This window comes from Diceros bicornis, chromosome 7, assembly GCF_020826845.1.
Source record: "Diceros bicornis minor isolate mBicDic1 chromosome 7, mDicBic1.mat.cur, whole genome shotgun sequence".
Taxonomy (NCBI): Eukaryota; Metazoa; Chordata; class Mammalia; order Perissodactyla; family Rhinocerotidae; genus Diceros; species Diceros bicornis.
Genome location: NC_080746.1, coordinates 62698131 through 62724295, shown reverse-complemented (window position 1 = coordinate 62724295; position 26165 = coordinate 62698131). Strand labels below are relative to the sequence as shown.

The following is a 26165-nucleotide window of genomic DNA, read 5'->3' as shown; positions in this document are numbered from 1 at the left end:
AAAAATGAGACTTCATTCAAGCCAATTATCATTTTCTTGAGCAAAACCAACCCAAAACAAAACTGTTCCTTGGGACATTGACACAGCTTACACTTTCTCAGTAATAATCACAAATATTTATTCTTACATCTAAGAATCTTAGAAAAGTACTTTACATTTAATACAATATAGGTTCTCAAAGTCATCATAGGAATTAGGTACAATATTTAACATCAATTTTTATTTTAAGAAAACAATTCCAAGAGATGTTAAGTAACTCATTCAAGGTTATACAGCTTGTAAATGAAGAGACTGAGAGCTAAAAATCTACTCTTGGTAAATATTTTATTTATGCACTTCCCACTTTAACCCTGTGATACATACGAGGTGCCATTGCTAAAGCAACTCACTCCTAAGGATTCACCTTTTAGGTGCAAATTTCTATGCACTGTCCTAGATAACACAGGCAGAGCTGACAAGTATTCCTTTGCTAATTCTGTTAAACAGCAGTGGGAATGAGGGAGAAAAGAAATATCAAAGGAGTAATGGCAATACTTTTTTTTTCTATAGGAGAGATTAGAGGTATTTCCCTTGCAAATACCAAAAAAAAAAAAATTCTCTCCTAGTGAAAACAAGATATTAGGAAGAAAGTTTCAAGCTTTCACTCTATCGCAGGGAAGTGTAAAGACTGTTATGCGTTGAATTGTGTTTCCCCAAATTCATATATGGTAGTCCTAACCCCTAATACTTTGGAATGTGACCTTATTTGGAGATGGGAAAGTTACAGAGGTAATTAAGTTAAAATGTTGTCATTGGGATGGGCCACACTCCAGTATGTCTGGTGTCCTTATAAAAATGAAATTTAGACACAGAGCCATATATAGTGAGAAGATGATGTGAAGAGACATAGGGAGAAGACAGCCATCTACAAGCCAAGACAGAAACCAGGAACAGATCATTTCCTCACAGCCCACAGAAAGATCCAACTCTGCTGACATCTTGATTTTGGACTTTTAGCCTTCAGACCAGGGAGACAATGAATTGCCATTGTTTAAGTCACCCAGTCTCTGATACTTTGTTGTGGCAGCCCTAGCCAACTAATACACAGACTTTCTAAATAAAAGAAGGGGAAAAAAGGAAGAGGTCATCACAATGGTGCAAATAAACTCAGGTTCACGAGATGAGCCCCAGGTCAAGGGCACTAAGCAGAGGTGGGTGAGAGATTAAGAATGTTCAGGAGCTCGGTGGGCAGAGGGTGATGGGGCCTGGACAGTTCCAAGGATTGAAATAAGGAGAAACAGTGCAGGAAAAGTCAAATTTAGAGAACTTGTAGATGAGTGACCCGTGGTTTGTGACATTGAGAAATGAGACAGTGCCTGCTTCATAGTCTAGAAAAACCCCAACACGGCGGGGAAGAACAGTCATGGAAAGAGTCAACGCCTTGGTTGCAGAGATGGGAGTGTCCTCAAAGGCAGTGTACTCAGATCCATTCTGTAACCCTATAACCCAGTAGCCATATCGAGGTCTGTATCTGGAGTAAGCATTTGGATGATATATACGGTGGAATAAAACAACCCGACGGACGTACGTTTTAATCAAGTCATTTTCCTCACTGTGCACCCCCAGGATCCAGGCAGTCTTCTCAGACACATCTACTTCCCAGTAATATTTCCCTGAGGAGAAACATTGGTGGCCCAGGACACCAAAATCACGTAAATGTGTATTCTCAAACGTAACAGGATGCACAACTCTCACTTGTCTCCGATCTGCAGATACAACAATATCCGGAATAGAGTTGACTGGATTCAGCATCACATCCACTGTAGGTAAAATTACAGGGTCAGGTGAGAGATACAGAGTGGGTGTGTCTCGTGACATTGTGATAAGCAATTTTGGGAGTTGACTGGGAGGAACTGGTGTTGATGTGTCAGAGATGAGTAGGACACTTCAGAACTGTTGTATGTGTACAGGTTTGAGGAAGAACACATGAAGCTAAGATGATGGTACCTAGTAGTAACCACAACTTCTCAAAAGGGACTAGGACGTGGAAATTTGTAGACCCTATAACTTCTTCTTACCCCAGTAGCAGTGGATCTCTGTCAGCTCTGAAATGACAAAAGTTGCAATGACATTGTTAGAATCAAATGCCTAAACACTAATACCAATCTTCTGTCTAGAGCAGGCATATGAGAGGGGACCCCTGTGAGGCTATTAACTGTTGAATGAGAGGAGAAAGAAGACATCTCATTGTTCCCGTTTAGATCTGATCACATCTTCAGCACAGGATCTCTCTCTCATTGTCAGGCCTACCTCCTGTCTTTTACCCTCATCTAGAAAAACATCCACTTCCCCATTTTGCCCTGATACTTCAAGAATCCAACACCCACACCCTTTCTCTGGCTCTCTTCACCTTTAAACTCTTGCAACATCCCACTCAGATCTGGAACTCTGAATACACGCTTCAGTTTCTTGGAAACCATTTCTGGCTCTTTCAAGGTCCAGGTCTCACTCCTAGAGAAGAAAAAATTGATCATCCCCACACTTCTGACCTTGTTTCTCCCCAAGACCTTTGTCTCCCTCACTTTTCATCCACTGATGCACTTAAATCCTCTTCACTGAAAAGCCTGAGGATGGCAAAGTGGAGAGCCCTGCTGCTGCAACCAGAAGATACATGCTCATGTCTACCTTTTCATTTACCCTCTGTGTGACATTGGGAATGTATTGATCTCTCAGAAGCACAGTTTCTTCCTTCCAAAATAAAATCATTACCCTCTCCCTCCCCATCTCCTAGAAATCATATGAAAATATATGTAATAATGGGTATAATAAAGCGAAAAAAAAAACATTGGTACCTCAAAAAAAATTAGTTTTTGGTAAAGTCACTGCATGGATGTGGGTTCCTAGGGAGAAGATCAGAAAATGAGGCTGCAGAAACTGGCTCCTAGGTGTTTAAGATATGTCAAGTGTGGGCATACTGTGTGGAATGAACCAAGATCTTCAAAGTCTGCTCCCCAGTAGGGAAACCCTCAGAATAACATCTGAGATTTCAGTTTCTTTGGGAAAAATTACCAACACTTGGAAAAGAGGACATTATGAACAACAAAATAATAGTAGTCTGAATTCCATGTGTTAGGAAAGAGCTTGATGCTTCTAGGTAGATGTGTAAATTTAGACACAAGGATGTGGCCTTTCCATTCTGGCTTGTAAAGTACCTGACCAAAATGGATCAATTGTTTGCACCAAGGCCAAAATATTCCCTGAGATTCAAGTCTATTTTAAGAAATCTAAACAGAACTATATAGATGGACTTAGTACTCTATATTTCAGGGGCAGAAATTTAAATATAAAGGAATTGTCTCCAATTATGGGTGTTTTTTTGCAGATAAAAAAGTCACTACCTTCCCACAGCAAGTAAAGCACCTATGAGTTAGAGGAACCTGAGTTAAATACAGTCACGCATGGTGAATAAAACTGATAAAGTCACAGGGGTCTGATAATGCAACACGTTATCCCTCATATTGCTATGAACCCAAACTCTGCAACTTCCCACCACCTAAATTCCCTACCATAGAATCTGGTTCATTATCAATAGCTATAGAATATCAATCCATGTATTGTGAACAGAAATTTAAATTAAAACTACATCTCAAATTTCTTGTTTTGAATGATGTTTTATTCTAATTGACCACCAGATAACTCTAAAGGCTTTAAAACTCTTTTCATGGCACAGAAGGGCCGTCTCTAGTTTTCCTCACATACCTTTTCAGGATGCCATTTACATCCTAGGGAGAAAAGAGAAAACATGAGTCAAGAAATAATATGTCCTAACCACTTACAAAGCTTCATCCAATACCCACCATCCCCTGAAGTGATGGGAATAGAGATGGTCCCAACCGAGAGCCAAAAAGTAAAGAAAAGACCCAGGACAAACACTCCAGAACCCTCATGAGATGTTGTCATGTATCCTAAAAGTTAGCAACAGCTTTGACACATGGAAGTACAGAATGAGGCTTCCAGTGTCTGGACATGAGACACGCTTATGAGCAAAATAAGAAGTCCCTTATATTTTTCCCAAAACATATAAGGTTCACCATGAGATGATTTGAATAATTCTTTCATTTATTCAACAAAAATGTAAAAGTGATATACTATATTTACCAAGCATTATGCCAGGCTTTGTAGAATCAAATATGAGAAAATAGTCATAATATTCCTCAAAAGTTTACATAGCTTTTGCTTAAGGTACGAACAAACAAATGTATTAATGTAGGCATTTCTCAAGTCTCTCTCTCTTCTAATTTTATACACTATAAGTTACCTCATCTAGTCCCTTAAATTCAACACATACATATGTGCAGTTAATTTCCAACTCTTTATTTTTAGTCAATTTATTGACTAAATATAGTCAATAATATTGACTTTATTTATGACTGCCTCTTAAATGCAGGTTAATATATTGAGCAGTAAAGAAGTGACAGGAACCAGTAACTTAGCATGCCTAATATGTAACTTACCATTCACATACAAAATTGTCTCCTCTTTTATACTCCACTGTCCATAATGTTACCCATATCCATTTGGTCACTGTCCTAAAAACTACAATATTCATCTTCCTTTTCAGTCTCTTCCAGCCTAGTATAGTCCACATTCATAACAGTTTTTAGCCACGTGGTCTTTATCATCACAGATATTATTTTATTTGTTTGAACAGATAGGTTCCTATACATTTGGTCTCTTTTACCTCAGATTTACTTCCTCCATGTCACCAAAAACTAAGCCAACAGCTGGGTCTACACACAGCAAAAAAATATTTTGCTCCCTGTATTAGGGATTTTGTTTCTGTATGACAAAAACCAAACAAAACTAGATTAAATAAATAAAAGGATTTGGGGGTAATTATAGCTTTAGTTAAAGATTATTTTTGAAGCGCAAACCTTGTCATCAGGATCTGGTCTATGTCCTTCTCCAAATTCTATTTATCCCCTCTATATTGACTTTATTCTCTGTTGTTGAAGGAAACATCAATCTCCTGACATAAACTACAGAAAACAAGAGAACTTCTCTTCCCAGTTATCACAAAAAATTCTGAGGCCTGCATGGCATTGGCCTGCACTGGATCAGGTGCACATATTGAAAACATCACTATGTTGTTGCTGGAAGGAAATGAAGCAATGTTGAAGGTAAATTTCTATATTTTACCAGGATTTAGTTAGTATTAATCTGAAGTAGAACATGATAGGATAAGATCCATATTGTAATCATGAGAGCAAGCACTAGGAAAAAAAACTAAAAATACAGTTAGAAAATAGGAAAACTTAAAATTTTATATTAGAAATATTTCTTTAACACACAAGAAGCTTCTTAAGGAGAAAGAAGAGAGTAAAACCTACAGCAGACATACATAAAGCAAATAGAAAATGGTAAATTTAAATACAGCCATATCAATAATTGCATTAAATGTGATTGTCTTAATACCCTAATCAAAAGGCAGAGATTGTTGCACTGGATAAAAGGTAAAAATCAGTTATTGCTATCTATAATATACCCCACACAAGCAATAATTATAAGATAGCTCAAGTGCCTATATTATTATTAGACAAAATAGACTTTAATATAGTAAATATTATGAGAGAATGAGAGGGAAATTTCATAATGACAAAAGGTTCAGATGTCGAGAAGGTATAACAATTATAAATGTTTACGTACCTAACAACAGAGCTTTAAAATACAAAAAGCAAGAATAAAAGGAAAAATAAACAATTCAATAATAATAGTTGGAGATTTCATTAACTCATTCTCAATAATTGAGTGAACAGCTTTCATAAAAACTATCAAGGATATAGAAGATATGGACAATACTATCTACCAACTTACTTAACCGACATCTATAGATCATTTTGCACATGAATGCAGAATATGTGGTCTTTTCAAATTCATATGGAACAATTTTCTGGACATACAATATTTTAAGATAGAAAACAAGTGTCAATACATTTAAAAGATTGAAAAAATAAAATATATGTTCTCTAATTACAGAGGAATTACATGTGAAATCCACAGCAGAAGAAAAAGTAAGAAAGCACTAAATATGTTTTAGTTAAACAACACACTTTCAAATATACCAAGGGTTAACAAAACAATCACAAAGGAAGTTTAAAAATAAGTTGAACTGAGTGAAAATAAAAGCCAAATAATCAAAAAGTATGAAATACAGCTAAAGTAATGCGTTTATATCATTAAACACTATATCAGAAAAGGTGGTCTCAAATTTCCATCTTAAGATCTTATGATCTATATTTCCATCTTAAGAAAACTAGAAAAGGAACAGCAAACTAAAGTCAACACACACACATGTGCACACTTCCATATACACACATACACAAACAATGAAAACATTAAAAGTGAGAGCAGAAATAAATGATATAGAATGTTTAAAAAAATAGATGAAATCAATGAAAGAAAAAGGTTCAGATAACTCTCTGACTGTCCCCTATTTCTACCTCAAAGGATCTTTTTCATCCCTGAAGAGGCACAGCACACTTCTCTGCTGCTCTCTGTGCAGAACTGGTCCAGAAGTCTGGACTGTGCCCCATGGAGACTCCATGGGCTCTTCCTCTTGGGCATCCTTTGCTAGGATTTCTCAGGAAGTTCCTGCTGACACCAGGATTACTCCTAGAGGTGAGGTTTCAATCATGATACCCTGAGTTAGGAAACGGAAATCAAGAGTGGAAGGCAATTGAGAGAACTGCAGTGGGGAGCCTGGTGTTCTCAGTACTACCATCATTAGTGATCTCCACCCCCACCACACATTGCACCCCCAACTGTAAATTTCATGAGGTCAGGTAGGGACTTTCTCTATCTTGTTGCTTAGTGCCTGCCTCAGAACTATTAGAAGTTGTTGCATATCAGGAGTGATAAAGAGATAGACATACAGACTTAAGCTGTAAATACCATTTTAACTGAATTGAACATCTGGATGATAAATCATACTTCTATTCTACTGTTCTTGCTATGAACATAATTGCTGTGTTACACAATGCAATTCTCCTCTTATTATGACATTATTAACAAATATATGATTCCCCTTTGATGAATTTAACCAACAATTTTTTATATTTCCTGTTTTCTTCCTAAGGTTTGCTTAGATTGGTGTTTAATCTGTCTGTTAATCAAGTACCACACTATAACCATGTTAATTCTTACTTTGATTTAGGTTTTCTCAAATGGGAAAATACTAAAAATCCATGGGCCAGAGGGAGATATTTCATTAGTTTCCCCTCCAAACAGGAAATGTAATGACTGGAGGGTAAAGACAGAGCCCTAACTAGGATTTATTATTTATTTTTCTCTGTAAATGAGAACACGATAAGCTGGAATGTGGAGCACGCTAACATGCTCAGCTCTAATGAAAACTTGTGTGTGGTAAGAGGAGCATGGTGAATTCGGTTTCCTGCTGGCCCACATTTTCAGGTATCTTGACAGGACCTGATTTCACTCAGCTGCAAACATAATGTTTCTTAGGAAAGTCCCAACATTTCAACTAAGGATATGGGATCAGTTCAGAGATTCAAAGGGAGAGGAGAAAAAAGATGGATATTGATCTGTGGAAAGATTGGAAAGGAAAGAATTATTGGACAAAGAAGAGGTCTTTGGAGAAGGGAGCTCATTTCTTTTGAACACTGCAATTAATACTGTTAATGCTGTGCTTGTCACAGTTGCCCTCTGAAGTCTCCAATCCCCTCCAGTTTCAATCATATAATATACCTAAAGAGATATTTATCTTAATATTTCTGCATTAATCACCATACTCCATACCATCATTGCTGAATATGCAAAACAAGCAAAACTGATGGTCTGTTTCCACTAACGGATGTATTCATTCTAAGAAACCAGTACCCTAAGCCATAGATCAGCATTATAAACTTTGGACAAATATAAGAAAAAACAAGAAAAGGAAACCAAATGTGAACACACTAGAGAGTGACAAAAGCAGTTGTAAACTACAACGTAATAGTCACTTGCAAGAAGGGAACAGTATTGGAGGAGTTTTCTGGTTTTATGACTTCATCTGAAGGCAGACTTCAATTGGTAGTGGACTGGACAGTTAACACTCAGTCAGCAACTTATAGACTTACTGGCTTGAAGAAGAAGAAGAATGATTTGGGCCAACACAGCAGCTGGAAAGTGCTGTAGAATATCTATAAAAGAGAGATCCAGAGGAAGAGACGCCAAATTGTACATATGAACTCTGACCCAATCTCTCAACTACACACATGTGAGAGACATGCCAAGAAGCCCAAGTTAGGCTAACAGAACTGAACAGAGATTTCAGCTGTGGCAAAATTCAGGGGAGAATTAAGAATTTGAGTTCAACCAAGTTAACGGCCTGAAAAAAAATAATATTCATCAGACAGATAAACAGAATCCAGAGCCTCTACATCTCTTTCACAATTCCCCTGAGGGAATTTTAGATACAATCTAAAATCACTCAACATACAAATAAACTGGAAATCACGGCTCATACTCAAAGTCAAAAATAATCCAAATGTTGTATTTAATAGACAAGGACTTCACAGCAGCTGTTATACCTAGGGTGAATGATTTAAAAGAAAATATGTTTACAATAATGAGTAAATAAGAAATGTCAAAAGATAAATAGAAATAGTTGGGTTTTTCTTAATTGAAATACTAAAAACTACAACCACTCAAAAAACAAATCCAGGTTTGGCTTAGGGGAAATTCAGGATCCTGAGAGAAAGCCTAAGTGAACTTAAAAATAGATTAATAAAAGTGATCTAATATGAAAATAATGAACAGAGCCTCAATTCTCTGTAAAAAAATCAAGATAATAGCACAGGCTTAAACAAGAGAACAGCTACTAAAATACAACAATGCTAAAACTATAAAAGTAGCTGAATTAAATGAGAAACAAAGGGGTAAAAATCACATATTCCATTAAATACATGCCGAAAACCACCATACAAAATCCAATACCCATTCATGATAATGATAAATTAGGAATATTAATCTCATAAAAGGAAGAAAGAAAAAGCCTACAGTTTACGTCATACTTAAGGGTCAAATATTGAATACATTCTCTCTATGATTGGAAAAATGTCAACCCTCACCATTCACATTCGTCATTGAACTCTATTTCCTAGCCCAAAAAATTAGGCAAGAAAAACAAATAAGAACTTAAATATCAGAAGAGAAGAAACAAAATAGTCTCTATAGATGACACAATGGTTTATGAAGAAAATCCAAATACATCTAGCAAAATCTACTAAAAATAGTAAGTAAATTAAGCAAGATCACAGGACACAAGTTCAATATTGAAAATCAATTATATTTTACAATCTAGCAGTGAAGAACTGGAAAGTTAAATTTAAACATCCATTTACAATAATGTTCCAATATAAACTACCCTGAGGAGATAAAGAATGCTTAACTTTACACCCCTGGGTGACTAGATGAGTCACCTAGTCTGGGAGGATTCATAGCACTGTGAGGCACAGTGGAGTTGCAACAAGTATGAGACAAAAACAGACCTGTGATAGGATAATACAGAGAGATTAAGAGTCAGAAACAATAGATCCTCCATCATCATCCTTGGGCAAAATGGATGATCACAGGAATCCCATATCACTGAGTGCATGCAGATCATATGTCTTTATTCTGATAAGGATCTGAAGTCCTCAAGGTTTAGATACATCTAAAGTAGTGACAGCTAGTTTATTCATGGATGAACCTGCAGGATGAAGCCTGTTTATTCCCTGAGATTTCCATCAAGATCTCCAAAATTCTCATTGTGGACACTCATCTCTCAAATTCATGGTCCAAAACAATCATAGAGTCCCAGAAATATTAAATGGAGAAATTGCCAGTCAGAGAAATTGTTCATGAGAGAACCGTACTTAATGCTCAACGATTTTTTTATTTTGAGTACAGAATCTCTTCTCAGGACATGTACTTAGAGGAAGCAATATAATATACTTATAGGCTTCATAATAATGTGGGAAAGGACTTCATATGGGGACAGGAGATGCTGTGAAATAAAGCATGTCTCAAGCTTTTCATTTGTGTTTGATAACCCAGGTACTTTTATCTTTAACCATTGATCTGGTTTTCTCAGAGAGTTATGGTCTCAGGCATTGTAGCAATAGGGTGACAGGAAAGCAGAGGTCAGAGGGAATATGGATAAGAATCAATTTCCCCCAGTGTCCATGGATGAGAATTTGAGGAGTGTATGTGTGTGTGTATGGAGAAAGACTGGATGTATCTAACCTGAAATGGAGAACAGAAGAATTTCTTGGGAAACAGGGACCAGAGCAGATAATATTTGGCCAATTAGTCCATTATTTCTATTTCTCTCAGCTCATGAGTACGTTGGGAAAGAATTGGGAATGAAAATGACAAAAGATATGGGGACACCATCAAGTGCTGCAGGACCACTCCGTGCTGCAGAATTTTCCCTGCTGTCTCACTGGAGAACAGGCTTTTCTTCATTAGTGAGGACTACTGTAGCCTTTCAGCTCACTGGAAAGAATGAGGCTGACCAGGAAAAGGAAACCCTGACCTATGGCATTGCTGAGGGAGTCCATGATGGAACACTTGACCCTTCCTCTATCACTGTGACTCATGATGGGAACCAACAACCTGAAGACAGGAGATTTATCTGGGCAAACAGAAATGATTTCCATTGAAAGAGAGGGGCCAGCCCCATGGATTGGTGGTTAGGTGCACGCGCTCTGCTACTGGCGGCCCTGGTTCGGATCCCAGGCGCGCACCGATGCACCACTTGTTGGGGCATGCTGAGGCAGCCTCCGACATACAGCAACTAGAAGGATGTGCAACTGTGACACACAACTATCTACTGGGGCTTTGGGGAGAAAAAGGAAAAAAAAGGAGGAGGATTGGCAATAGATGTTAGCTAAGGGCTGAACTTCAGCACAAAAAAAACTAAAAAGAAAGAGAATTACTGTGAAAATAGAAAAGAATGTCATTTTGATTTATACTTAGTATACTCATTTAGATCAAAGAGGCTGTTCAGTAATTCAAATTAAAAAAAGACTAAGTAAGTATCTTTGAAGAAGATAAAATTTTCTCTTATAATGAAGAAATAATTATTATGTATACAGTACAGTATTGTCAACTACAGTCATGCACTGCATAACGACGTTTCAGTCAATGCTGAAGCATATATATGATGGTGGTCCCATAAGATTAGTACCATATAGCCTAGGTGTGTAGTAGGCTATACCACCTAGGTTTGTGTAAGTACACTCTATGATGTTCATACAAAGATGAAATGTACTTAGAACGTATCCCTGTAGTTAAGCAATGCATGATTGTATAGGCAGAAGGTTGTACAGTAGGTCTCTAGAACTTATTGATCTTGCATAATGTAAACTTTCTATTTGTTGAACAGCAACTGCTTATAAATTTGTTAAGAGGTTAGATTTCATGTTAAGTGTCCCTACCACAATGTTAAAAAGATAGTTAGATTGAAGGTAGACTATTAAATAGCAAATTAAAAAAGAATATTTAGAGAAAAAAAGGTTAGAATTGTGTACTCAGATAATTATATGTAAGCTGAAATAAAGATATTTGAAGATTTAAAAAAAAAGAGATATTTTTTATGCAAAAAGATGAAATAAAGAAATGATCTGTGATTCTTTAATCAAGTTTTTATATTTCAAACCAAAACAAAAGTACTAATATTTAAAGCAGATTAATGTTCATTCTTAACATTAATTATTTCAGATCACAGAAACAGTTAACCAATACCGATCTGGATCAGTGCTTAAGTGCTAGGAGTTGAGGAAACTATTACCAACACTTTATTATTAATACCCACAATTTTCCTATGATGTAAGTCTTAGTTATATATTTCTCATTCTTATTTATTTCTAATGATAAACTGAATCTAATTAAATTTAACTAAACAGGAGACAATAATTAGCAATACGACTATGATAATGAAATTCTATCTGATTTCAAAGTCCAGGCTATTAACACTCCAAAGAGTTCACTTTCTACATCACGTCACCTGCAGGAGCACCCTGGTCATGAAGTAGCTCAACTTGGTTTTAGCCATCCCCATGACCTGCTCCTGCTTCATTAATGGCTACACGGATTGAGAATATCAACCACTATTTCTTGGAACCCAAGATTTTCCCACGATGATCACAGCTCCTTCTACAGATCAGCATCCTCTGGGTTCTCCCTCCTGCCCCACATCCTAGAGAATCTGCCTCCTACTTATTCTTAAGGAGGTGTACTGCAGAGAGGGCACCTGTGCTGGAGAAACACAAACCTAGTTCTAATCCTGCCTCCTCCACTCTTTAGCTGTGGGACATTGAGGAATGTCTCATAAGGTTATATATTCTTCTAACCACCTAGTAGGAATTCCTTCTTCATATGACATTTTTGAGGGTTAACTGGGAGAAAGACACTCTATGTATATATATTTATATACATAATTATATATAGCCATACGAACGTGTGTGTGTAAGTATGAATGTGTGTGTATATTCTACTCCCGGGCCACGTATATTTTTTTCATTACACTGGGACAGGTTATTTCCCTTCTACGTGGGTTCTGGGCAGCAGGCTGCCCTAGGTGATAATGCATACTTCTCTAAGAAAGTTTGTACCCTTGCTATCCTGGGTAAGTCTATTCCTCATCCTTAATTTGAAACTGAGTAAAAAAGAAAAGAAAAAAACAGTGCATAAGATTTTATAAATGGTGTATACTCAAGTGTTTTATGACAAGGAAAAGGCCTGAATATCAAAATCCTGTCACTTTTAAGAATCGGTGTCCCATGGTTTTCTCTGCTGGAGAGATTTTGGAAACTCATACCTGAGCACTTTTCTGCCCCGTTTCCAATAAAGGGCCTTAAAAACAGTCCCAGCCTCAGTATAAAATGTTCTATAGAACGAGGTTGGAATTGGAGTGGTCTTGACAGTGGAGTCTGGAGAAATGAGACTTCAGTAGAATCAACTATAGCTCCTCCGAAGGGCACAAATCTGTTGCACAGGATATTGACATAGCTTGTAGTTTTCAGTAATCATGAAAGTAAATATTATATCGCACAGGACACTATAATAGCTGCTTTACATTGAGGGACACTTAGTTTTACAAAACAATCTAACAGTTAGTTGTAGTTTTAAATCTTAAGTTGTATTTTAGGAAAAAGCAATCCAGAATTTATTCATAGGTATACATCTTGCAAAAGAAGAAACAGTATTGGAACTGAAACACTCTGTACACAAAATATTCACTCTGGGTACGTGTATTGCTATATTTTCCTTTCTTTTGCCTCTCTGGTGAACCTGGTGTACCCTGGGCAACAAACAGACATACACCCAGAGACTCCTTAGTTGTTGGTGGTGGTTGGGGAGTGATTAAGGATTATTGTAGATAACGTGGATGGTGGCAGGCAGGCTTTGCCATGTCTCCTCAGATCAATGATAAAGGGAAATGTGGAGAAATGGGAGATCAAACGTTATATCAATACTGCTCTTAAGAGAGATTATATTGATTTGCGAATGTTAAACCATCCCTGATAATAACAACAATAAACAAACACATAGGGACAGAGATTGGATTGGTGGTTACCAGAGGGGAAGGGGGGAGGGAGGAGGGTGAAAGGGATAATTGGGTACATGTGTGTGGTGATGGGTTGTAATTAGTATTTTGGTGGTGAACATGATGTAATCTATGCAGAAATAGAAGTACAATGATGTACACCTGAAATTTTTACAATGTTATAAACCAATGTTACTGCAATAAACAAAAATAAAGGGTATAGATTACTCAGACAAAAAAAAAAGAGAGATTAGACATCTTTCTTTGAGAATACAAAAAAAAGGCAGATGGCAAGTAAGTATCTCTCCTAACTTGAACCTGAAATATGGTCCATCCCAAGGAGGAGTAAAAGTTCTAAAGTAAAGAAGAGAGACAAGAAGAAAGAGATGATGTCAATGGCGCAAATGAGTTCAGGTATAGAGATGAAACCTAGGACAAGTGGCACTAGAAGTGGATGAAAAAAACAGAAGGTTCAGGAGCTCAGTGGGCACAGAGTCATGGAAACTGGACAGGTCCAAGGATTGAAATATGGATAAGAAGTCTGGGAAAGCAACATTTAGGGAACTGTAGATGAGTGAACCATGCTTTTTGACATAGACAAATGAGACAGAGCTTGCTTCAGAGTCTAGGAAAGCCCCAACATGACGTGGAGGAACAGCCATGGAAAGAGTTAAGACCTCGACATCAGAGGTGGAAGAGTCCTCAAACGCATTACTACTCAGATTCATTCTGCAACCCTATAACCCAGTAGCCATTTTGAGGTCTGTGTCTGGAGTATACATTTGGATGATTTGCTTTTGGATCAAAAACAAGCTCAGACCTCTTTTTTCTATTGAGGTTACTTGTTTTAGTGTATTCCCCCAGGATCCAGGCAATCTTCCAAGACACATCTACTTGCCAGTAACATTTCCCTAAGGAGAAACATTTGTGGCCCAAGACATCAAAAGCAGAAAAATCACAGGGAGATATATTCCCAAACGTAAAAGGGTGCACAACTCTCACTTGTCTCTGATCCACAGATACAACAGTAGTCAAAATGGTGTTGACTGAATTCAGCATCACGTGCACTGCAGGAAAAATTACAGGGTCAGGTGAGGGATACAGAATGGGTGTATCTTGTGACATTGTGAAAAGCAATATTGGGAGTTGACTGGGAGGAATTCGTGTTGAGGGGTCAGAGATGAGTAGGACACATAAGAATTCTTGTATTATGCATGTTTGGGGAACAACACAGAAAGCCAAGATCCTGGGACCTAGCAATAACCACAACTTCTGAAAGGGATCAGACCATGGAGATTTGAAGACCCTGTAACTTCTTACTCCAGTAGCATTGAACCTCTGTCAGCTCTGAAATGACAGAAGTTGCAACGACGTTGTTAAAAGCAAAGGAGTAAACACCTATCTTCTCTCCAGACTGAGTACAGGGGAGAGGAGCCCTGTAAGGCTATGAACTGGTGAATGAAAAGACAAAGCAGACATTTGGCCTTCCCTCATTAGATCTGATCATCTTCAGCACAGGAGCTCTCTCTCCTTCTCAGTCCTACCTCCTCTCTTTTACCCTCATCTAGAAACAACATCCACTCCCACATTTTGCCCTAATACTACAAGAATCTCACACTCACATCATTCCCCTGGCTCTCCTCACCTTTAAATACTTTCAGTATCACTCTCAGACCTGGAACTCAGAAGGCACACGTGAGCTTCTTGAAAACCATTTTTGTCTGTTGGCTTTTTCACGGTCCAGGTCTCACTCCTAGAGAAGACAAAAATTATCGCCCCATACTTCTGACCTGTGTCTCTTCAAGACCAGTGTCTCCCTCACCTTTCATACCATTGATGCACTTAAATTTGCTTCACTGAAGAGCCTGCGGAAGGGCATAGCTCTGATGTTGCAACCAGAGGAAATATGCTTCTGTCTACCTTTTCATTTACCCTCTCTGTGATCATAGGAAGGTCTTCACCTCAAAGAAACTAATGTTCTTCCTTCTAAAATGGAAAAATTAACCCATACTCTCTACCTTTTAAAAATAATATAAAATAAGATGAAGTAATGGTCCTTTAATAGGTATTTGACTCCTCCAAAACAAGTTTTGTTATATGAAGTCACTGTCATCTCAGTGGTGTCACCAGGAGACGGCCAGAGATGTGAGGTCCCAGGCAGATAGTCAGTAGAGAGACACCAGAACATGGCTACTGATGGTTTTAGGTTATCAAGTGTGGGGCTCTTGTGTCAAAAGCCTGAAAGTTTCCAAAGCCTGTTACCCCAGTACAGATGCCCAGAGAATAACATTTGAGGTCACATTCTCTTATAAATGTTACAAACATTTGGAAAAGAAGAAGTTATAAGAACCAAATTAATAGTGGTCAGAATTTCATGTCTTTGGAAAGATCCTGAAAGATACTGCCAGGTGGGTAGTCAACTTTAAACACAACAAAACCATTTTTCCTACAAGATACCAAAGTGTATAAGTGAGAAGAGATTAATTACTGGCACCAAAATCAAAGCCACTATTCCCCCAGACTTGAGTCTACTGTTGTTTTTTTTTGTTGAAAAATCCAGGGAAAACCATCTTCAAAGACCTTGTTTTTCCTATTCTCAGGAAGAAAAGTAAATATAAAAGAGTCGTCCTTGTGGGCAACGTGGGCGCCTGGTAGATAAAGAGAACAGGATCCTCCCTTCAATAAGACATGCGCCTAAGAAATATGGAAACAACAGCCAAGGCAGAGACTAAGGTTTGGTTAAAATGAGTGAAGTCATGGAGTTCTGATACAGCAACCCATCCTTTCTAATACTTCTATTGTCCTTAAATCTGTGACCTCCCACTACCCAAATTCCCTACCACTGAGATCTTTCATCTGTGATCAACAATTTGAAACAATATAATACTCAAATTTCCCAGCTCTGTGATTTTTTTTTTTAATTCTGATTGCTCTCAAGATAAAACTTATGGCTACCATACTGTCTTCACACAAAAATAGACCATATCTGGTCTCTCATACATACCTTCTTATGAGGTTAATCACATCCTGGGGAGAAGAGAGAAAACATGAGTCACATATAGAACTGATAGATTTACAAAATATAAATAGCTAGTTAAATTTTAGTTTGGATCGATGGAAAATATATTTTTACTATAAGCAAGACCCCTGCAATATTTAAGATATCCTTTTGCTAAAAAATGGTGTGTCGTTTATCTGAAATTCAAATTTAAGTATGCATCCTATATTTTTCCTGACAAGCCTTGAAGGAGTGATAAGCCCTACTACATTACAAAGTTTTACCCACCTTCTCCCTCACACCCCTAGCACCCTTTGATATGGTGTGAATAAACAGATAGTCAGAGTATGGAGGACAGAATGTAGAGATAAGACCCAGACCAACCATCCTTGAGGACTCAAGTGAGGATGTTAGAAAGATGTTTCAAGTATCCGGAGATGGGATATATTTAAAAAGAAGAGAAGAAGCCTACTATGGTTTTAAGTACATTTATGAGAAGACCTCATTAGTTCATTATGCTTTATTTATTGTAGTCACAAATAAAGGTGAAATCTACTATTTTCCAGACATGATTCCAGGCCCTGGGGAATCAAAGATGAATAACAAATAACAGTCCTTAAAAAGTAAACAATCTTTTGCTGCAGGTACAAGCAAACAAGCACTTCAGGTAAATGTTTCTCTGGCCTTCCTCTACTTACTCTATACACCTCCTATGCATTACCTATAGGTGATCTGGTCAGTTTTTAAGAAAGAAATAAGCCACAGGAACCAGCACCTGAGAAAGTCTAAAATGTAACATATTATTTCCCACTTATTTACATGCCATTGTCCATAATGTTACTAATATCCCCTCAGTCACGGTCTTAGAAACTATGGTATCTTACCCTGAATTCCAATAGTGTAGTAAGCAGTCCAGTCCTTATCCTCAACTGACTTTAGCCATCTTCTTTTCCCTATCATAACCATTACCTGCTTTATTTTTTTGAACAGAACCGTACCAATATATTGTTTTTTCCCTCTTCAGCCTAACTCAGAAAAAAGTTTTATTTTCTGTATTAAGCTTTTTGTTGTTATTGTATATGACAAACACTGATTTAAATTTAGAAAAAAGAAGAAGAATTTCAGGGGGCAGGTAGAATTTTACTCATAGCTATGTTTTTATGTGAAAATATTGTCATCAGAATCTGTTCTTTCACCACAAAATTTTATTTTCTACCTCATATGTTGACTTTGAAAGACTCTATATGGCATCAACTTGAATGTCTTGGTTTAAATGATGATCCCTGATATATTACTTCACAGAAAAGAGAATTTCTTTTTCTAGTCACGGTAGGAAAATTCTAAGGAATACAAATCATTGACTGAACTGGGTCAATGATTAAATGACTAAAATAATTAATATTTTAATTGTTAATAAACATATAGGAATCAGATATGCTGATGTACCTTGAATTGAGAGACATATACATCCCTGATGCTACGGATTTTATCCACCCTAACAGACTACATCAACTGAGGGTAGAGATGGTTCCACAAAGGGTAAATCTAAGAGGTTGTTACAAAAAAAAGATAGATATTTGAATTCAAATTGGAAAGTCAAACAAACATCCCATGCTGCCCATCTGTTAGCTGACTGCCACCACATTTTACCAAATTATTTCCAAAAAATGGCTAAATATATTACAATGGTTACAATAATATTAAAAACAGATGACTTACATCATATAAAAATTATTACTTAAAATCAATTAGGGATCTAAACTTAAGGTTTAAAACTGTAAAAGTATTAGAAGAGAACATAGAAAAAACTCTTCTTGATATTGTATTTGGTAATAATTTCTTGGCTACAATACAAAAAGTATAGGCAATAGAAGAAAAATAGATAAATTGGACCTCACCAAAATTAAAAACTTTTGTGCATCAAAGGACACTCTGAAAAGCATGAAGAGGCAAGGCACAGAAGGGGAGAAAATATTTGCAAATCATATATCTGATAAAGTATTAACATCTATATTATACAAAGAATTACAGTGCAGCAACAGCAAAAAAAACACTCAAGTTAAAAAAATGGGAAAAGGATTTGAATAGCTATTTCTTCAAAAAGATATACAGATGGCCAATAAACACATGAAAAGATGCTCAGTGTCATTAGTCATTAGAGAAATGTAAATCAAAACCACAATGAGATACCACTTCACATTCATTAGGATGGCAAAAAATTTATAAAAATAAATAAATATTGGTGAAGATATGCAGAAACTGGAACCCTTGTACATTGCTGGTATGCAGGTAAAATGATGCAGCCTCTACGGAAAATAGTTTGTTGGTTCCTCAAAAAGATAAACAGCTACCATTATGATCCAGCAATTTCACTCCGAGGTATACACCCAAAGGAATTGAAAGCAGGGACTCAAACTGATACTTTTATTCCAATGTTCATTGCAGCATTATTCACAATAGCCAAAAGGTGGAAACAAGCCATGTTCATCAACAAATGAATAGATAAACAAAATGTGATATATACACACAATGGAATATTATTCAGCCATAAAAAGGAATGAAGTTCTGATACATGCTACAACATGGATGAAGCTTAAAAATATTATACTAAATGAAATAGGCCAGACACAAAAGGACCAATATTATGTGATTCCACTTGTAGAAGCACCTAGAACAGGAAAATTCATACAGACACTAAGTAGATTTGCAGTTATTAAGAACTGGGGTCATGGGAATGGGGAATGTGGTGTTATTACTTAATGGTTAGATTTTGTTTGGGTTGATGAAAAATTTTAGAAATAAGTAATGGTGATTTTTACACAACACTATACATGCAATTAATGCCCCTAAAGTATACACTTTAAAATGGTTAAAGTACTGAATTTTTTTACGTTTTATCACAATTGTTTTAAAAATTTAATAATGTAGTATACCAAACACTATTGAATTTTACACTTTAAATGGATGAATTGCATGATATGTGAATTATATCTCAACAAAGCTGCTAAAAGAAATGGATGAGAACCCTTTTCGAGGGTAGAAGATCTAAACTCTCATCTAATATTCAAATCTACTTTTGAGACAGGAAAAAGGCAGAACCAAAAACTGTCTTTTGAGGAGCAACAGGATGCAGCTGTTACCCAGCACCTGGGATTAACTTTCAGCCAATAACTCACAAGTTCCCGTAACTCCATGCTCCACAAACATCCCCTTCCCCTTGCCTAATAGCCCCCTCCCTTTGCCTAAGCATTCCCCCAGTCTTGCCTAAGCATCCCAGCTTCAAACTGACCAGTCCCCAGCTGCCCACTTCAACCACCATAAATCAGGACCCCAGACCCCACGTAGGGATGGTCAGTGAGTTTTCACCCGGTCAGCCTGGCCTGCTTTCCTTCCTCAGTTTCTTTCTAACCAGGCTGGCTTTTGTCTTTCAATAAACTTGCATAATCTCTCCTGACCCGCTTGTGAATTCCTTCCTGTGTGAGGTCAAGAACACAAACTAAGGGCCAGGTCTCACCCAGGACCCCAATCCACCCCAGTCTGGTATCACTTTCAACTCATTCTCATCCTTATCAGTCTAAAGCTAGCTTCTCATGGTCTAACAACTAATGTGTATATGACAAAATGATCCATTCCCAACATTGCCACAAAATAGTCCAGAAAACAGAGAAACTGTCATCTGAACTCTTAGTTGGCAAACTTGTGGAGAGTAAACACCACAAGCCCATCACACATTATAATCATTTGGAAAAAAATAGCCAAAACTGGCAAAGTTTCTTTATTGACCCCAGACCTATTCTTGTCAGTAGTGGTGCATGGTAAAATCCCAAGAGGAAAATTGTAAAGATTGTCCATTATGTGACTATACTTTTCCAACACAAACAGTCTTGCAGGTTGCATAGTAAAGTCTGTATATTGCTTAAGGAATGGAACAATCACAGGCATTGTTTCCCAGGATTGTGATTTATCTTTCCCAACTACTTATTCAATGTGTTGTGTGATTTTGCTTTTTTTTTTTTAATGGCCAATTACATGAGCTAGTAACTTAGAGATCTCTTCCAGTCCTACAGATTTGTATCCAAGAGTTTAGCTTATTTGTTAGCATGTGGACATTTTCCTAGAGTTAATCCAAAACAGGTTATCAACCCCTTTCCCTAATCTGCATTCCAGTGGATAGACATTAATAGTGATGTCCTTGTGCCCCATCTCAGGCAGGAAATTTACCACCTGACCTTTCTCGGACTGCTGTCTCAGTCTCTGGCTCTTCACTAGTCCCAGCCATAACTCATGCTGTGCTTTCATCCTCTCTGACTTTGCTGGCACTAACTTTAGTTTGGAATAGAAAGGCTGGACTTTGCTGCAAAAAGAAGGAGCCTCTCTTAGCAGCTTTAACTGGAATTTCTCAATCCCAAAGGTGATTACCAAAGACTAAACAAGAGAGCCACATACAAAGTCAACAGTCCCACTATACAATAAGTGATTGTGTAAGAGCTGCCTCACTTCCATCTTCCATTTGTAGCCCAACAAGTACAGGGAATCATTTACAAATTATGCAGCATTGTTTTTATTGCAAATGACCAAATACAAAATCAAACAGGCTTGATTAGAAAAAGATAGAAGTAGATTGTGCAAAAACAAATAAAGGAATTGACAAGTCACCTATCTGGCTCCAGGAATAACTGGTTTGATGAACTCAAATTATCACACTGGTGTGCTATTTCTGAGCTTATTCTTTCTCTGAGTTAGTGTCATTCCCAGATTTCACTTGGTTATCCCCAGACAACTTAGTAGTATTTCTGGCTATCTAGTTTTGAATGGCAGAAATGTCACGCTCATAAACATGAAACAGAGAAAGTTGAAGAGCATAAAATAAGAATGTTTTATATTAGATAATAAAAACTGAAAAAGAAAAGAAAAAAATGGAGGAAATAAAAGAAATTAAAATATCCAGAGTAGAAAATATGTAAAACTGGATTTATTTACAGATGACATGATCCAGTATGTAGAAAATCTCAAGGAATACACACACACACACACACACACACATACACACACACAAACTACTAAAACTAACAAAAAAGTTTAAGAATGTTGTGAGATACAAGATTAGTATAAAAATGTATTTTTTTTGTTTACTTGTAATGAAAAATCTAATAAGAAATTAAGACATTTATTTGTAATAGAATCAAAAAAAATCATCTCAAAAATGGAAGAAAATAAGTAAAAGACTTCTGTTCTGGAAACTACAAAATATTGCTGGTAAAGTTTAAAGAAAACCTAAATAAACGGAGAAATTTTACCTTAAAATGGCCATATTCCTCAAATTTTTCTTTAAATTCAATAAAATGCCTATCAAAATCCCAGTAGGCTCTTTATATAAAAATTAACGAGATATCTCAAAATTTTCATGCAAAAATCAAAGGACCCAAGGGCGGAGTTTCTCAACTTTGGCACTACTGGCATTCTGGCCCAGGTAATTCTTTGTCATGGGTCTTCCCTGTGCATTGTAGGAGATTTAGCAGCATCTCTGGCCTCTACTCACTAGATGGAAGTGGCATTCTCCACAGTGGTTCCCTGGGGCCAGGGTTGGTTATAACTGACCCCATAGAGAACAACTAACTTAGAATAGAATTGTTATGAAATAGAATGTTTCAATTTTTTTTCAAACAATTTTGAAAAGGAAGAACAAAGTTGGAAGACTTAACTAATTTAAAATTTTTTTTATGAAGCCACTGTAATCAAAAGCTTAGAGTATTAGGGCAAGAATAGACATAGCTCCATGTAACAGACTGCTAAAATCCTTACATTTAGAGCAAACTGATTTTTAACAAAGGTGCTAAAATAATTCAGTGGAGGAAGGGAGAGTCGTTTCAACAAACGTTAACTGAATTTGTTTATGGTTTAACAACTCAATATATTTACTAAAAATCCTTCGATAGCACACTTAACATGGGTGGGTTTTATCATATGTAAACTATACCTCAAGAAATATGTTTTTTTTTAAGGCAGAGATAAAAATCCAGCAGATGAAAGCTCATTACCCCAGTATTGGAACAAAAGTTAAATAAAGAAACTCTTGAACAGCTAGCAAAGTAGAATGGCAAGAAGTTAAGTAGATAAAATTTGAAATTTCCTAACGTACTTCATAGCTTAAGATCACAGTCACACTGCTAAAGCAACAGAAGAAAAGTTGAACATTCATACTAGGTTCAATTCGTCCATCAAGTCTCGTTAGGTTGGCCCCCATATTCTACCCTGCCCAACACAAACACATAAACATACATAGACACACACACACACACACACACACACACACACACACATAAACATACATGCACATCCTTCACTCAGGTATTACACAGTCTAGCCTTACATTTATCACTCCTCAATAACAACAACAACAACAAAACTCAAACATAAACAAAGGTTTGTGTTGTTTGCTTGTATCTAAGTTTAGTGAGGAGAGGCCTTACAAATATAAAAATTTTCTCTCCAAATTTTTGCACTGCCTTTTTAAAATTAATAACAATGGGAATTTCCCTTACCATTTGTGCATTCAATTATTCCTATGACCCTTGAAATGAGTGACAGAAAAGGGGCACTGAGGGGCCAAGGAATCCTGTAACGTCACCAGGAGGAAGAAAGAACAGGGACCCAGAAGGGAAGGAAACTTAATCTCTGTGTTTTCCCCTGAATCCCTTGTGTAGGAGCTCCAACTCAAGTCTTACCTGCTGTGTCTATTGATGATCCCTACATCTGATGCTCCCCAGATCTGAGATGAGCTCTCTCGTGTACTGACTCTGCTGGACCAGATGATCCTTAGCCGATACCAAGTCATCCAGCACATTCACCTCGTATTCCTCCAGCTTTTGCAGCTACCTCTGCTCCAAACTGTCCAGGATGCCTCTCGTTTCATTAAACACTTTCAGAATCCTCTGTCTCTCAGCTTGTATGTGATTCTTTGGGGATGAAAAGAGAAGAAGCTGTTAGTCTGTCTGGATGAGGGCCTACTTTGTGTGGTCCTGGGGGCCAAGACAAGAACTATTTTCCTCAGGAGATTCTCAAAGTGACAGGAGGTGAAAGGCAGTGAGCAATTCCTGGGAAAGTGATTTTTCCTGCTGTTTCCCCTTGAGCTCATCACAAAGCAAAATATTCAAGTCTACTCTATCAAGGCCCACCCTGAGGCACAATGTGGTACCTGGGGGAGGCTTGGATTACAGACCCCTGTCCTGGATAATCATGCTACACTGTGTATTAAACCCCTCCACCCATACTTCCTAAACGGAAACTTGGGCCTTTCTCGGTGTGTGTTCTGGAGGTATCAGAGCCTCAAATTTGATAATGGAAATGGGACATGGGATGCATGAGTTGTTTTTGTATTGCTTCCCTCTAGACCTTCACCTCCAAATATATATATTCCCTTGTGATATGTCTACTCTCTAGCCCTGGACCTCAAACAAGGAAGGAATGAAGTGAAGACTAATCAAATGTCTTCCAGACTCATTACTTCTGAGGTAACAAAGAGAAAGGAGCCTCCTTGTGATTGGACCAAGATGCTGCCCAGTTTCCTGTCTCAGAACTCCCTCAGGAAAAATCCCTTCCTGCCTTTCAAGTAGCTCTCTCTTCTCTGATGTCAGCTTCCAACTCCGCAGCTTCCTGCTGCTCCTTCCTCAGCTTCTTCAGAGCTTCCTGGAGCTTCTCCTGTGAGAAAGCAATCATCAGACTCAAGCTACGAGCTCTCTCAGCATCTAGATAAATGGGGAAGAAATCATGCTCATCCTAGAAGAGACTAAAGTTTACAGAAATGAAACTGGCAGGTAGAATCTAGGATATAGACAAAAATCTGAAGAGGTGAGTGTATTCTCTATCCTTGGGAAATTTAAGTTATGATCCCTTCATTAACAATAGTCTGCATTTCTCTTTCCCTAGAAGAAGAACTGATCCAGCAGCAAGGAAAGTCCTTTCCTCTCATTGACACTTTCCCCACATTCAACTAACTATGGTCCCAAAAATCCCTTCAGCTCAGAGGGGAAATCAGAACTTATCTTGGGAAGCAGTTCTCCACTCATCAAACTTCTTGTGCTAAGATTTGGTACTATAGGCTTACTCTTAAAAGCAAATGAATGAATGTACGTAAATGTCCTTTAAGCCTCAGAAACTGAGCAAAGGGTATGGGAAGATTGCAGGGCTCAGTTCTATGACGACAAATGTAGGATGAAAAAGGGAAGATTTCACTTTAGATACCATTCTGTCCTATCTTTCTCCACCTGGGGCCTACCTGGATTTCCTTGACCACCACTTGCATGCAGAATATTTGTTGCTCCAGAGACAGCACAGAAAGCCTGCAAAGGCTTCTCATCTTCCTTACAGAATATATGGATTTTTTCTCCATGGTGCTCACAGAGATCTCTCTTCTGCCACTTGTGTGGGCTTATGTTGACCTCCCTGATTCTCCCCACTATGGTGGCCAGGTGCCAATTAGGCCAGAGATTCCCAGGCTTCTATTTGCTCTGGCACACAGGACAGCTGCAGTCCCCTCCTGGTGGATCACTGACTCCTAGTTCTTTGCAGTGATGCAGGCTTAGAAGAAGCTGTGGCCACAGGGCAGGTTTAGAGGTTCTGTCAGGAGCTCCAGGCAGATGGGGCAGGTCACTTCTGTCTGTAGATTTACCTGTGCTGACAAATCCATTGCAATGCTTTCCTTGTTTCTTTCTGTCCTGACTCTGGAGGCTCTTCTTGCTCACAATGTCCTGAAGAGCTGGGAATGTTGAAGGGCACTAGGTAAGAAAACAGGAATAGAAAGGAAATTGATTTGGAAGAGCAGAGATTTAGAATTGGACAAAACATTAATATTCAGTAAAGAAAGGAAAAGAGAGAGACAAGAGAAATAGATCAGTGACTCAATGAAAAGGGCTTTCAGTCATTAATTTCAAATACTTTACTCTTAGTATATGTTGCATGATAAATTTCACCCCATTAGGGCAATGATTCCTAGTTTCTCTTCTCCTACTTGAGACAAGGACAAATTGAGGCCCTTCCTACCACAAACCTTACGCAAAACATGCCTTTTCTTCCCCACCCCATAACACGTGCTCCATGTTAGTTATACCTAACCCCCTGCAGCCCCTAGGCCTTTGCACTTGCTCTTCTCTCTGCATGGAATGATGCTACCCCTGATACTTGCATGATTTGCTTTTTAAAAACAGTTTTCTTCAGTTATATTTACATCTAATGTATTTGTTTCAAGAGTACAATACAATGATTTCTATTCAATTTATGGAACTGCGTAACTGTATGACTGTGTGTCATCACAATCCCATTTTATAATGTTTTCACCACTTGAATACAAACCTAATGCCATTAGCAGTCCTTCCCATTCTGAACTTGAGCCTCAGGTAACTACTAATCTCCTTTGTGTTTATATAGATTTGCCTTTTCACATCAACTCATAAAAAGGAATCATAATATATGGTCTTTTGAATCTTAATTGTTTCACTTGGCATATTGCTATTGAGCTTCATCTATCCTGCCTTTCTTTCCCAGGCCAAAAACACATTCTCAATGTTAAAAGTACAAAACACACTGCTGCCTCAGAGATTT

The 26165-nt window shown here is 37.6% G+C and overlaps 1 protein-coding gene and 1 pseudogene across 1 annotated transcript in view; both read right to left on the bottom strand.

Annotated features, from left to right (window-relative positions):
• LOC131408754 (tripartite motif-containing protein 5-like) overlaps nucleotides 1-26165 on the bottom strand; it is a 420025-nt gene that overhangs the window by 226458 nt on the left and 167402 nt on the right. The window lies entirely within an intron of this gene.
• On the bottom strand, nucleotides 1213-25336 carry LOC131408762 (E3 ubiquitin-protein ligase TRIM22-like; annotated as a pseudogene).